This window comes from Mustela erminea, chromosome 12 (assembly GCF_009829155.1).
Source record: "Mustela erminea isolate mMusErm1 chromosome 12, mMusErm1.Pri, whole genome shotgun sequence".
NCBI lineage: Eukaryota > Metazoa > Chordata > Mammalia > Carnivora > Mustelidae > Mustela > Mustela erminea.
The window spans coordinates 30165621-30178798 of NC_045625.1; the positions used below are offsets into that span (position 1 = coordinate 30165621).

The 13178-nt window shown below is 39.6% G+C and overlaps 1 pseudogene; it reads right to left on the bottom strand.

The window, feature by feature from the left end:
- Positions 1 to 10209: 10209 nt before the first annotated feature.
- Positions 10210 to 10321, bottom strand: LOC116571283 (annotated as a pseudogene).
- Positions 10322 to 13178: the final 2857 nt, after the last annotated feature.

The window sequence follows — 13178 nt, forward strand, 5'->3', positions numbered from 1 at the left end:
AGGTATTTATCCGAACGTTGTAAACATAGTGATTCAAAGGGACACACGTACCTCAATGTTTATAGTAGCAGTGCCCACAATACCCAAAAAGATATTAAAGCTAAGAAACCTAGAATATAATTGCCTCTTTTAGTTTGGGAAGATTAATGATCAAAAAAAAAGTCACAGATTTAGCTTACAGTTGTTGTCTTTTTGCAGTCATTAGCCACAACTAACAATTCCTATGAAAAAGAAGGTGCAAGCCATTGCTTAAATATGGGATTCTCCTCTTATGTAAAAGCAAATTTACAAAAATTCAAATCCAATCACTCACAGACCCAATCACTGTAATGAAGGCCAAAGAATTTAATATAATAAACTATAATCACATAAGTCAACAAGAAAGAAAGTAAAAAGGGCCCTAATAATAGTGATGTCTTGACAAATGTTTAACAACTGGCTGGGGGGTGGGGAACCCTAAATGTAGCATTTGCCAATTTCTAGGACATAAATGTTCCAAACACAGGGGTTTCAAGCTACCATTGTGATATCACTGAGCAGAATATGGGAGAGACCCACACACAATTGGTTCTCAGAAACCCATAAAAGACGATTCTCTGGCACACTCCTAAAAATCGCTAAATGTGCATATTTTTCTACTCATCAGTGTTAAGCAACATTGGTCCACAGATGTATTTCTTTATACCATGAACAGTTTGGTGGCTCTACTGTTAATCAAAAGGTGGCCAGGACTAGTGTTTAAATTTCAGATGGACAAGCACATGAATTTTGAAGTCTAGCTTCACATTTTCTTATTTTTAGCATAACCAAAAGGGTCTTCAAAATCCTGCACTTTTATGATATCCCCCTGCACATCAATCACTCTCAAGCTGATGTTTTTAATACCTGTTAAAGATGGAGAAGTACTTTGCATGTCTTATGTTTTGCTTTCTTGACTCTCTTCCCCCTACTTTCTGTCACTACATTGCATGTAATCATGAATTCTGAGGTTAGACATGGAGCAATAGCCATGAATATGTACACCTTGGGGTATTTCATCATAATTTTTGACAGTAATATTCCTCAGGATCAGCAGATACATTGAAGCTGGGGTGATTGCCTCAAAACTAATTTTAAGGTAGACATTTATAGGATATGTATAAAGCAGGTGTATAAGGTTATTTGTAAGAGATGATATTTTAATCCCATAATAGAAAATAATCTTGCTTATGAGTAAAGTTTAAAACATGAGAAATCACAAAGATTTATTGCTATACATTATATTCAACTAATTAGACAAAATCTATTACACACTTATTGTAGTACACACAAGAATGAGATCTCTCATTTGAAAGAGGATCTCAGTAACATTTACTTACCCAGTACCTCCCAATCTTTCACAGAAATATTAATGATAACACATGAAAAGAGGACAATTCACAAGGCCACTAAAAATTAAGTCTGTCATGCAATCTAATGCCAGAATCTGAGATAAACCAGTAAAGTTATAAGAAATATGTGCATGGATTTAGAATATTGACCCAAGCATCAGCTCATGGCATTAGACAAATTTGCTTTATGAAAAAGGAACCACATGAACTAAGTAGGAAAAATCTACTATAACCCTTGCCATGTAACATGTTTCTTAGACAAACATGTAGGGTCTGCTCTGAGAATTCATCCCCTATATTCCCGTGGAGAGTGGCAACCTCTGAGCTTCTGAAACTACTCTTTCCCACCTCCACTGGCATTGTGCTACAGCCATGCAGGGTCTATCAATCCTAGCGAATAACAAGGCAGAAAATAGAGGGAGGGGTTAAGAGTAGGCACAATTAGAAATGGCATGGAGCATCCTAGGAAATTTTTTTTTTTTTTTTTTTTTTTTATTGAGAGAGAGGTAGTGAGAGAGAGCATGAGCGAGGAGAAATCAAAGGGAGAAGCAGACTCCCCATGAAGCTGGGAGCCCGATGCGGGACTCGATCCCAGGACTCCGGGATCTGACCTGAGCCGAAGGCAGTCGTCCAACCAACTGAGCCACCCAGGCGTCCCGCATCCTAGGAAATTTAACTATGGTTCTTAATGTCCCTGAATACCGGGCAATGAAAGAGAAACCCTCACTGGATTCATGCCTGCTAGAAAATGGAAATGAATCCAGGACCTGTGTACAGGAATCTTCCCTCTTCCAAAGGGAACTGAGGAAGGGATTTGATCTCTGAACAAACAGAGAGAAGCACATAGGCCAAAGTAATCACCTTATTTGTTGATAAATATTAAGTCTAGATAGATGTTATCTTTAGCAAGGACAAGTAGGGAGGAAATGTCAATATGAAAAAAATAAATATAAAACTTCAGAACAAGAAGGAAAAGTAGCATCCTTAAGACCCAGAGAGGGGCATAGCTCTCTATCATTAAGTGTAGGATCTACAAGAAAATTTCAAGTAAAGTATAAAAGATATGTCATACATAAAGCAAAACAAATAATTTTAAAAGCTTAGATGAGAAGAGAGGGGGAAAGGACAAGATAATGAGAAAGTGGGAAGACACAATAGCAGAATTTAAGACCCCACTGAGTAAGCAAAGAGCAGAACTGATGCTGCAGAAAACTGAAGGAGTGATGTGGGTAACAAATAACAAACTTGAAAAGCATTTTTAGAATGCAAGGAATAAGAATAAATATATGTAAGTAATGAGAGAGACAATGATATGGAAGAAGAGAACAGAGAAAGAATATTTGGACATTTTGTGATATTTAGTGATTTTGGAAGAGAGACCAAAACAAACTGAACTTCCTAAAAAAGAAATCAGAATAAATTTAAAAAGAAGAAATAATCAAAACTATAGTTTTATCAAATCCTTAAGCTGAGGAAAACTGAGCATTTATTTTTTTAAAGGGTTTCTAAAGTCCAGGAAAAATTAGTTAAAGCAACATAGACTCTTGTTTCTTGTGTTGCTGTTTTAGCCACTCTAACAAGTATGAGGTGGCATCTCATTGTAGTTTTGGTTTCCATTTTCCTGATGAGGGATGGTGAACATCTTTTCATGCACATGTTGGCCATCTGTATGTCTTCTTTTAAAAATGTCTATTCATGTCTCTTCCCCGTTTTTAATTGGATTATTCATTTTGGGGGGTGTGAGTTTTAGAAGTTCTTTATATATTTTGGATACTAGCCTTTTATCAGATATGTCATTTGCAAATATCTTCTCCAATTCTGCTGGTTGCCTCTTAGTTTTGCTGACTGTTTCCTTTGCTATGTAAAAGCTTTTTATTTTGACGTCCCAACTTCAAAATACAACATACAACATTTGTAGTCCCAACGGTTTATATTGCTTAGCTCCCTCAGGAGACATAGCTAGATAGAAGTTGCTACAGCTAATGCCAAAGAAGTTACTGCTTGTGTCCTCCTTTAGGATTTTTATGGTTTCAGGTCTCAAATTTAGATCTTTCATCTATTTTGAATTTATTTTTGTGCAATGCTGCTGCTAAGACTCCCACAAAAGCAGCACATAAGCAAAAGGTTGTGATGCCTATCACAGTTTCTGCATCCTCAGTTAATGGAAAATGCTAAGGTAGTGTATCAGATTTTTAAATAAATATTTGACTATAACTTAAAATAAATAAATAATTAATTAATTTTTTGAAAAATCTTTGAACCTCTGAACAAAGTTACCTAAACCTGAAGAAACTCACCTACAAAAAAATGTCTTCTAGTGGGTTCCCCCAAAAGCAGATTCTGAGACAGGGGTTTGATGCTTCCAGGAAGCACCTACAGGGGCTTGGGAACATGAGACAAGGAAGAAAAAGAAATCTTAAAGGGCTCTTTATTGAGCTGGTTACAGCTATGGGGACTAGGAACTTAAGCCTAATCAAGGAACACAGAAATCAAGGAACACAGAGCATACCTCAGTGTCCGTATCATCCACCACAGAGTCAGGAAGCAAGGATATTTATCCTGAACTCCTATGAATCTTCAGCCCATACACTGGAAGAAGTCCTCAGACAGAATGATTGTTGTAGGACACTATTAGCACATATTGAAAAGGTGAATTCTTAGGTGATATGAGGAAAACTTTGAAAAGTATCTACCAACAATGACTGAAAACCTAGTTAGCCTCAGACTTCTCCTCTACAACAATAACAAAAATGAAGAGATGGTGAGTTAATGTCAGCAAAGTTCGGAGGGAAAATGAATATGTATCAATATTAGATATCCACACAATTCTTTTATGGGTAAACACCAACAGTAAGACATCTTCATATGCAAGACCTCAAAACTGTACTGCTTGTGCCTTTGTATTTTAAAAAAAATCATTTTCATATAAAAATATTTGATTCTATATATTCAACTCTCTTCCTCCCAATTTCCCTTTGAAATCTTAAAGCAGAAAAAAATTTCATCCTTATTATAACCCAGAAAATAAACCCATTAATCAGCCAGAAGTTTCAAGGAATTTCTATAAGATATAGCAAAAATAGGATCTGGCTCAGGAAAGTACCACTCCCAAGGTCCAATGCATGCATATATTTTTTTAAAGATTTTATTTATTTATTTGACAGATCACAAGTAGGCAGAGAGGCAGGCAGAGAGAGAGGAGGAAGCAGACTCCCTGCTGAGCAGAGAGCCCGATGCAGGGCTCGATCCCAGGACCCTGGGATCATAACCTGAGACAAAGGCAGAGGCTTTAACCCACTGAGCCACCCAGGCTCCCCCACAATGCATGAATATTTAAAATATGTGGAGTAATTACTGAAGAAGAAACCCAATGTTCCAGGCAGCATGTGAAATAACTCCCAATAATCCCTGCCTTTTGGCATTCACACCATTGTATAATCTCCTCCTCAGGTGTGCGTATGCTAGACCTAGTGATTTGCTTCTCACTAACAGAGTATGTTGATGGGATATCACTTCTGAGATTAAGTACAAAAACGACAACTTCTGGCTTTCTAATCCTCTCTCTCTTGCTGGTGTACTTTCTTGCCCTCTAACCTGCTCATTCTACAATATTACGAGATGTTCTAAAAAAAAAAAAAAAACCAACATGGCAAGGAACTGAGAGTGGCCTCAGGCTAAAAGCCAGTGAGAAACTTAAGTCCTCAGTCCAAAACCTCTTGAGGAAGGAAGGCCAGGCAGCAACCACATGAGTAACCTTGGAAGTGGATGTTTTCCCAGTTGAACCCTGAGATAAGACCGCAACTTCTGCCTGCACCTTGCTGAAAACTGTGAGAGGCCCTGAAGCTGAGGTTCCCCTTAAGCTGTCTGGATTCCCTGCATTCAAAAACTAAGATAATAAATGTTGCCTTAAAGACAAAACCAGAGAGAGAGACAAACCGTAAGAGACTCTTTATCTCAGGAAACTGAGGGCTGCTGAAGTGGAGGGGGGTGGTAGGGATGGGGTGGCCGGGTGATGAACACTGCAGAGGGTATGGGCTACAGTGAGCACTGTGAATTGTGTAAGACTGATGAATCACATACCTATACCCCTGAAACAAATAATACATTATGTTAATTTTAAAAAAGAAAAGAAAAGATAAATAAATATTGCCTTAAAGCCATTATGTTTTGGAGTAACTTGTTACAGAGCAATAGATATACCATATAATACACCCAGAAACTTCTCCCCTCCCCATCCACATACCCAACATGGAAATTCAGGACCTGGAAATAGGAATGGGTCATCAAGAAACAATAGACAAACTGAACAAATTTAAGATCTGTGCCAAAGCCTGCACTAACATTCCTTGCAAATGACCTGTGTGTTCACTGATGGAGGTGTTTCCAGTATGAAGTCCCAATCCCTGTGGTCACAACAGTTAGAGGTCAGCGTCACAAACTCAGCCACCTTTGTGCTGCTATCTGTAGTATACCAAGGTAGGGCAGTGAAAGCGGTCCACTTCCCATGAAGAAGTAAGAGGCAGCATTTTCTATAAAAACCTATACATAAAGACAACTAAAAGTCAGTCTGCTTTCTCTTACAACTGTGCACTGGCAATTCTAAATAATGTCAGTGATTAAATACTCCTCCTCTTCCCCATCAGGGTAGGCAGCCTCTCATTGACTGCCCTAACAAAGATCATGCAAATGCTTGGCAGAGTCTCCCTGTTGTACATAAACCCTCCTGATAACTCCACCTGTACTTTTTATGGAGAATTGGATCTCTTACCCTACACAGATGCCCTCACAGATCAGAGTGGCAAGGAAGAGCAGGAGTAAAGGCAAGTAACAGCAGGCTCTGGAACCAAACAAATGAAATTCTCATGATTGACTTTCAGGACCACACTGATGCCCCATGCACGGAGTCACCACCCATGGTCACCTGTCAGGGGCACTATTTATTCTCATCCATTCAAGAACTATTTATTGAATGCCAGATCTGTTCCTGGACTAGGGAATCATCAGTAATTAAAAGATAGAAGTAACTGCCTTTAGGGAGCCTATATTCTAGTGATAGTAGATTGATTAAATAGTAAAAAGTAAAATTAAAAAATAAAATACGTATCAGATGGCAAGGAGTGCTGTGAAGAGAACTGAAGCAAAGAATGGGGAGGATTGCACCAGGATTAATTCTGCGATTTTTAAATAAGGTGTTCAGAGAGCGGAGTTCAGTGAGTAGGGGACATCTGAACAAAGACCTGAAAGAAGTGATGGATTCAGGGGATGGAGAAAGCCATCTAGGTAGGAGAACAATCAAGTGCAAAATCCCTAACAGTCTGGTATTCTGGGAGTGTTTGAGAAACAGCAGAGGTTGAGAGAGCTAGAGTGGAATGAATTAGGGGTATTGTAGGAAATGGGATGAAGGGGGATAGTGACTTCTACTTCGCTTCCTTCCTCCAATTTTCGGCAAATTCCTTTTATCTGTGGAATCTGAGGTTGAAGCTTGCTGACAAAGGATTCTGGGAAATGTAGTTCCAGGCTCTCATCCCTTGTGATACCTGGGAGAGAACATAAGTGGGCAGGAAAAGTACAAAATACCAATAGGCAATCTGGAGTATTACCTTTCCCCCACCTTCCCTTCTAGGATCTGAAAATAATATTGTGAAATATATCTTCTAAGACTAAGACATTTGAGATAATATGAAAGAATTAAAGGAACACTTGCCTAAACGAAGGCCTGATTTCTAGTCTAGTTCTACTGCTTGACCTTGAATAAACCCCTTAATCTATCTGAATCTCAGTTTCCTAATCTGTCTAGTGAGGAACACAATATCTCTCATTCATGAAGACTGGATGATTTCATGCAAGTGAAGGGTAAATCCCAGTGTTTGGAACACTCTATAATAAATTGCAACTAACATTATTATAGATGTAAAACTTAAGGGTCCTATCCTTCCTAACTCTAGCTCTAACCACCCACCAGTTCTATCATATCAACTAATTTATTTCACATCCCTGAACATCAATTTCTTCATCTTTAAAATGAGAATAATAAGACCTACCTCTCAGAGTTATTTTTTTTTAAGATCTTATTTATTTATTTGACAGACTGAGATCACAAGTAGGCAGAGAGGGAGGCAGAGAGAGAGGAAGGGAAGCAGGCTCCCTGCCAAGCAGAGAGCCCGATGCGGGGCTTGATCCCAGTATGCTGGGATCATGACCTGAGCCGAAGGCTGAGGCTTTAACCCACTGAGCCACCCAGACGCCCCTCTCAGAGTTATTTTGAGGTTTAAATGAGATAGTAGAAAAATGATACTAATGCTGGTATAGGGTAAATTCTTGAGAAATGCTAATTATTATGATTATCTAAGAAGTAAAGAGATTGGGTTTTCTTCAAATTTCCTTCTCATGCTAACAGCTCTTGGTGCTATCAATGGGTTTACAATGTAGGACTTTCATAATCTGCCTCTTTTAGAACTTATGGGATTTACAAATCTTATTTCCTTTTAAGTATATTTCCTGCTAACACACTTTGGATAGAACACTAGAAAACTGGAAATGCTTGCCTGTCCAGTCACCTGTAGGTCCACTGCCCAGATTCCTATGCTGGTGCTGAAAACAAGGAGCAGGAGTTGTCCCAGGATGTGACCCTGATACCACGGGTTTCATGGGTCATTTAAATTAACTCACTTTATCACTTTCTCGTTTACCTACCATTTGGCAACTTGGTCTAGCCTTACAGAGCAACTGCACAGTGGAGGCAAGTGATCCCATTTTCTGGGGCTGATTTTAGCAGGGAGTAAAACCAGAAGTGAGAAAAACTTGAATGGCCAAAGTCAGTGCCAGGCAGAGAGTGAGAAGAAAGAATGGACAGCAGCCAACCAGTCACCAATCACGCTGTTTTCTAGAGCCCCAGTCACAGCCCTGGGGGCAGTGAGAGCACACAGCAGAAATCCACTCTTGCCACTTCAGCCATCTTAGCAATTTCCTGAAAGCAGTCAAAAGTGATGCAAAAAGAACAGTGCTGAAAGGAAGTAGGAGTGAAAGAATGAGAAGGCCCAGAGATGAGTACCCCGAACTCTTAGCCAGAACAGCCATGATTAAAGGCCCTATTGCTGTAAGCTGGCATAAGAATACGAAACAATTTTCCCAGCACCCGGCACAGAAACAGTGATGAAACGAGCTCCAGGTTCACTCCAGCTGGGGCTGCTCTCCATAGTAACTAACTAGTTAAACTACATGTAAATAGTGCTTATACTTCTTACCTCTCCACTAACCACTCCCAAACAATTTTTCTTAGAGGAAGAGCCTGGCATGTGGAAACCATTTCTTCACTTACCCCTCTGAAATTTTTAGTGTCCATTTAATTATTTATGCACTCATTCATCCAACATATAATTACTGAGCACACACTATGCTTCAGGCACTGGGCTAAGGAACTAAAAATATAGAAAGAACATGACGTGGTCAGTCTTGACCCTTTGAGGAGTTCTTGTTTGGGGGAAGGAAACAAATTAATTAATCAGTTAAACAATTTGTCCTATAGGAAAGAAGGAATTGGCAGGGGATGTTGAGAAAGGGCATAAAAATCAGAAAGAGAAGTGAGGAAGGCTTCCAGGAAGAACTAGGCTTGAACTGAGTCTGGAAGGATCTGAAGGAGGCAGCAAGTTAGAAAGGCAGTGAGGTGGGTGTATCGGTGCTTAGTGCACAAGATGGAATTCTAGGCAGAGAGAAGAACAAGTGGAAAGGCATGGTATGTTCCAAGTCCGACAAACAGCTCAGTGTGACTGGGGATGTGGTGAGAGATGAGCTCTGAGTCTGCCGCTCAGAAAAGAGCTAGTGCTAGAGCCAGAGCTTACAACTCCTCAGCTTCAAGGACCTTGCTGAAGCCATGGAAGACAATTGTACTACCTGTGGTGGGTCGTGTGAGAAATAAGTCTGTTAAATTAAACAAGGAGGCCATCAGATTAGTATGGCTCTAATGCCTTGGTGGCCTACCTAAGCGAACCAAAAATCTTAAGCCTGTAAATGCTTCAAGGTTATTAAATCTAAGTGCTAAGGGCAGCCATTCACAACTAAGCTTGAAGATACAGCAGATCAACTAATTTCTTTCTGTTTCCACACTTTCTCCACATATTTCCCTCCACACTGTCCTGTCCATAGAGGACTCCTAACCACTTCCAGTTTGGCATTGCCAGATTCGCATCAATTTTTGCTCAAATAAACTCAAAATTTTTAACATACCTTGGTTTATTTTTTAACAGGCCCAAGGACCGAGGTCTGCAATGGACCTGGTTATTTCGTAGCACCCTGTTCAATTCTGGACCAGCTTCACCACGTGAGCAGCCTTCCCCCTTTCATCCTCCCTGGTGTCCAGACTCTCACTCAGACAGCTACCACTTCCTGTCTCTACATTTTCTAGCGCTGTCCTCAATTGTCATTCATTTCCAGGTAGAAGAATAAGAACTGTCAACTCTACATTTTTAAGTGACAGTGGGCCTTTGACCCAGTTCTGCTCTGGAGAATCCTTTCACGGTAGGAATAATCATTCACAGTAGATCTGTGTAATACACTGATCGTAAGAGGATGTTGACATTTTTTTTAAAAGAGAGTCTAAACTGTGTTTTAACCTCTAGATGTTGCTAATTAAGCATTTTCCACCAAGTCAGCAACCAGTTTCACAGATTTTATAGTCTTTTGTTTTAGTGCTGCTTTTGTAGGAATCCTGGCAGAAAATGAGCCTTTTTTTTTTTTCTTAGTTGTTTTTGTTTAGAGCAGACTAAATAGATTGTTCTTACTGAAACTTTTTGATTTAAGGTTTCTGACTCCTTTCAGCCAGCAAAACACCAAGTTTGACCCTTTGAACTTCATATTGCACCAATTTTTTTTTTAAGATTTCAATTAGCAATAATCAGCAATAATCGCGCCTCGGATAAACCTCATTGGCTACGATACTGCCACTGCGCAAAGCTTTTAAGATTTTTTATTTATTTATTTGACAGACAGAGATCACAAGTAGGCAGAGAGGCAGGCAGAGAGAGAGAAGGGGGAAGCAGGCTCCCTGCTGAGCACAGAGCCCAACGTGGGGCTTGATCCCAGGACCCTGAGACCATGACCCGAGCCGAAGGCAGAGGCTTAACCCACTGAGCCACCCAGGCGCCCCTGCACCAATTTTTTAATGTGTTTCTTCTGACTGGTCATTCTACTGTTGTGTATTTTAATTCTCTGTATAGGGTGGCTTCTGGAAGGAAATGGTGACTGCCATTTTGCGTTTCAGGACTGGAAAATTTCATGTCCATGTTGATGGAGGCATCCCATGTCCCAGGTATATCTTGTTCCTATTGAAGCTCTCTAGCTCCATTGTCATGGTGACTCCATGGCATGCATGAGAAGATGCAGAGGACTTATGGTGACACCCAGTTCTGGTTTCATGAGCCTTGCACTAGAAAAGGCCCCACATATGGTTTCATACTCTGCTTTCACTACCTTGAAATTATTAATAATTTTTAACAAGGGGCCAGACATTTTCATTTTGTACTGGGTCCTAAAGTCAGGTTGCCCACCCAGTTGACATTATAATACCTCTTATAATACCATAATAAAAATGAGCCTCCTGTGAGAGACTCTTAATCTAACAAAACAAACCGAGGGTTGCTGAGGGGAGGAGAGTATGGAGAGGGGGGTGGGGTGATGGACATTGGGGGAGGGTATGTGCTATGGTGAGTGCTGTGAAGGGTGTAAGCCTGATGATTCACACACCTGTACCCCTGAGTAAATAACACATTATATGTTAATAAAAATAATTTTTTTAAAAAGAGCCTCTACATTCCATCAGGTCCAGTTTTTCAATGGAGCAAAGTCACTTCATTTCCTCCTGCCACCATGCCAATGGCAGCATATCTGGTAAACTGAATTTCAGAGAAATCCGAAGGCATCATTACGTGGGAGATTATGGACACAGAACCGCAGCCAGCTGAATACCACTAAGTACCGTGCACAACTTCTTTGTCATTCAGGATAACAAAGACAGTCAGAATTGTCAAGACACTGAGAGCTTCCCAAGCTGTGCCCAACTTGGCCCCAACCAGCCTTAGAGAAGTTTCCTAGACAGCGGTATTTGAATGATAAAAAAGAAGAAGAAAAGAAAATCACAGTTTACAGCAATCTGGGTCTGTTTTCAGGAAGTGTAAACGGAGATACCTCTTTGATTAGACCTTTCATTCCTTGAAATACAGTTAAACTAAAAACCAGGTCAACGGAACAATGCTCTGTTTTCTTCGTTTTAATCTAAGAACACCTGGCTTAGAAAAGCAACCTGAGAAGAAGGCATCTCTCCAATTGTGAAGAGTTTTTATACTTAATCTCTTTATTCATTTAGATTTTATCCAAAAGAGTAAAGCTGTTATATTGGATTTCATTTGCAATCACATGGTATTCAGTTGCCAAGGAAATCAAAATGCCCAAAATTGTCTACAAAAGGAAAGGAGATATAGATATACAGATAGGTATACATACACACACACACACACACACACACACACATACACACAAATACATAAAATACACACACACACACACATTTATACTTAACATACACATATAGAATGTCTTTCACCTAGTGTAGAATAACTTTGGAATACTGATTCATCTTCTTGGGTAAAATATGTTGTTAATTCTAGAGGCAATGGTGTGCTGGAGCTGCATCATTGGCTCTCAAACACCAAATGTACCCATCTCTTACCAGCTTCTCATTCAGGGATGTTACATCTGTATCTTGAAATCAGTCATGATGGGAGCATTTATATCATGAAGGCGTATGCTACGATGTAGTGCCTTTTCCCCCCCAGAGATCCAATTACTGGTGCAGTACTATATACAGCTGACTATAAGGGATTCTAAATGAAATTTGGAAGTTGCGGAAATGAAGGCACTATAAGATTCAAATTATTAAAACTAAATAAAACTGACAAAGAATGATTGGTGGGGGAGTTTTTATTTATTTTTTTTTTTTTAAGATTCTATTTACTCATCTGACAGAGATCACAAGTAAGCAGAGAAGCAGTCAGAGAGAGAGAAGGGGAAGCAGGCTCCCTGCTGAGCAGAGAGCCCAACATGGGGCTCAATCCCAGAACCCTGAGATCATGACCTGAGCCGAAGGCAGAGGCTTACCCACTTAGCCAACCAAGTGCCCCTAGAGGGGGAGTTTTAATTCCACATAAAAGAAAAGAGAACTGGGTGAGTAACATTTAACTCCATCCTGTTGCCATGGACCATCTTCCAGGGAGAGCACATGACAGCTTAAATCCTTCCCCTGATCCGAGCCATACTGCACCTGAAAATGTGATCAGTGGGTATGTGTGAGTCTGGAGGGGTTAGGGCTACCTATGTCATAATTACAAATCATAAAAATAGCTATGTAACTACAGAAAATATATACTTTCATTTTCTCAAACTCGAAATACAATTAAGAGAAACAATTTCATAAAGACGGAGAATTAAAACTATTTAATTATCCTATTATGCTTAAGTATATAAAAATAACTAAGCATTACATATATATAATGCATATATATACATATATATATCACAGAGAGAGAGACAACCTGATGAAAACTGAATAGGAACATTTTCTTTTTTTTTCACATCAAGTATAATCATGTGAAGGAACCCCCTTGCAACAGAGGACTATGAAATATTAAACAAAGAATTTATTGCTCAGCTGTCTGTGGCTGCAGAAATTTATGACCAAAGGGGAAATTACACCAGATGTGTTCTGTAGAGGGAAATGGGTCTACTGCATTTCGTAAGTGTTGGTAAAGTTCTTTCAGG